This window comes from Ranitomeya variabilis, chromosome 1 (genome assembly GCF_051348905.1).
Source record: "Ranitomeya variabilis isolate aRanVar5 chromosome 1, aRanVar5.hap1, whole genome shotgun sequence".
NCBI classification, from domain to species: domain Eukaryota; kingdom Metazoa; phylum Chordata; class Amphibia; order Anura; family Dendrobatidae; genus Ranitomeya; species Ranitomeya variabilis.
The window spans coordinates 34,512,420-34,514,831 of NC_135232.1; the positions used below are offsets into that span (position 1 = coordinate 34,512,420).

General features: G+C 43.6%; 1 long non-coding RNA gene across 1 annotated transcript; it reads right to left on the minus strand.

Annotated features, from left to right (window-relative positions):
• Positions 1–1,375: 1,375 nt before the first annotated feature.
• On the minus strand, positions 1,376–2,183 carry LOC143793673 (uncharacterized). Its single transcript, XR_013220189.1, has 3 exons — positions 2,133–2,183; positions 1,613–1,811; positions 1,376–1,446 (listed from the first exon to the last, which is right to left on the minus strand). It is a non-coding gene; the product is annotated as an uncharacterized LOC143793673 (long non-coding RNA).
• Between the last annotated feature and the right edge of the window lie 229 nt (positions 2,184–2,412).

Consider the following 2,412-nt stretch of genomic DNA (forward strand, 5'->3'; position numbering starts at 1 on the left):
TCATAGGGCAGTGGTAACTGGGTTGACCATATATCTACTCCTAACGCCAACACTAGAAGTAGCCGGGGATCATTCCTACGTTGATTCTAGATGACACGCGCCAGCCGGAGAATCTAGCTACCCCTAGTAGAGGAAAACAAAGACCTTTCTTGCCTCCAGAGAAGGGGACCCCAAAGCTGGATAGAAGCCCCCCACAAATAATGACGGTGAGGTAAGAAGAAATGACAAACACAGAAATGAACCAGGTTTAGCACAGAGAGGCCCGCTTACTGATAGCAGAATAAAGAAAGGTAACTTATATGGTCAACAAAAACCCTATCAAAATCCACACTGGAAATTCAAGAACCCCCGAACCGTCTAACGGTCCGGGGGGAGAACACCAGCCCCTAGAGCTTCCAGCAAAGGTCAGGATATAGATTTGGAACAAGCTGGACAAAAATACAAAACCAAAACAAATAGCAAAAAGCAAAAGGCAGACTTAGCTGATATAACTGGAACCAGGATCAGTAGACAAGAGCACAGCAGACTAGCTCTGATAACTACGTTGCCAGGCATTGAACTGAAGGTCCAGGGAGCTTATATAGCAACACCCCTAACTAACGACCCAGGTGCGGATAAAAGGAATGACAGAAAAACCAGAGTCAAAAAACTAGTAACCACTAGAGGGAGCAAAAAGCAAATTCACAACAGTACCAAACTGTAGGTTTTGCCACTCCTAATATTGTAGCAATTTCTCGGATGGGTTTTTTCTGTTTTCGCAGCTTAAGGATGGCTTGTTTCACCTGCATGGAGAGCTCCTTGGACCGCATGTTTACTTCACAGCAAAACCTTCCAAATGCAAGCACCACACCTCAAATCAACTCCAGGCCTTTTATCTGCTTAATTGAGAATGACATAACGAAGGGATTGCCCACACCTGTCCATGAAATAGCCTTGGAGTCAATTGTCCAATTACTTTTGGTCCCTTTAAAAACAGGGTGGCACATGTTAAGGAGCTGAAACTCCTAAACCCTTCATCCAATTTTAATGTGAATACACTCAAATGAAAGCTGAAAGTCTGAACTTCAACTGCATCTGAATTGTTTTGTTTAAAATTCATTATGGTAATGTCTATAACCAAAATTAGCAAAATGTTGTCTCTGTCCAAATATATATGGACCTAACTGTATGTGGATGCACAATGTACGTGGCTGGGCAATATACTATGTGGCTGTGCAATATGCTATGTGGCTGGGCAATGTACAATGTGGCTGTGCAATATGCTATGTGGGATAAATACTTACTGTCGGTGGCCAAGGACCGGTCTTAGGAACTGTAGTGCCCTGCTGTACTTATAGGGCACAGACTTTGCCGCAGCAGCACCGCTACGAGTTTGCTCCTCCTCAGCACGGAGCCCCTTATTGAAACGGTCCTTCATGGATCGCCATCTGGTCCTCAACTTTTTAACTGTGAATGCAAAGAAAAAAAAAGGTTACATATTTAGCATTTTAAAAGGATAAAACAACCGTGTGCGATGCAAAGTTTAGGCGTTGATCGCATCACACACGGTTGTGTTTATCCTGGCAAGATGGGTCATAGCAGCGTATCAGCACGGCGTATCAGCAATACTCACCAAAGTTGCTTTTGTCACTGCTTGAAGCGCTGTCAAAGCCATCCCACAGCGACTTTGCCACTTCAACCCACAAACGCCTCAACACCACCTGGTCCATGTGCCGGGGGTCACGGCTGTCCCACAACGGGCCACGCTCCTGGATGCTGGAGATCAGGAGGTCCACATCAATTCCGGTATCTCCATGGTCCCGTTGTGAAACCTAGAAAAATTAGAAAACATTAAGGTTACAAATATGCAAATATTAACAACCACCAGCACCTGTCATGATATGTACCTTTGCCCTATCCTGTCTTTGCCATTTGATGTATGTATATTGCTGGTTTCTACACCTGTATTTTGTAATGTTTGTGTGCTGGGAGTTCAACTTTATGTTACCTTCCCCCAATACTTGCTGCCCTTAAAATCTATAATGTAATTAAGTAAACATCCCTAGTGAAAGCAGGATGCTCCTCAAATGTAATGTTCCTCACAGCAGGATGCTACTCAATAAAAAAAAAATAAAAAAAAAAAAAATACTCACTCGCCGGCCTGACGCCACACCTTGGCCCCGAGCTCTCTGTTCCCGCTGACTGCCTTCCCCCTCACTTGAAGAAGCCTGTAAAAATTGTTTACAAAAATTATTGTCAATGCTACAAATGGCAGCGAATAGTAAGCAACTGGACATAATTACTCACCGAACTCCCCCGCGCCGATTGGCTAGATGCTGCAGAAGAACTTGGCATTCTTGAAAAATTGTTCTGCAAAGAAAAAATTAGCAAAAAATCACATCCAAACCTAAGCACATATAATAAAATAGGCCA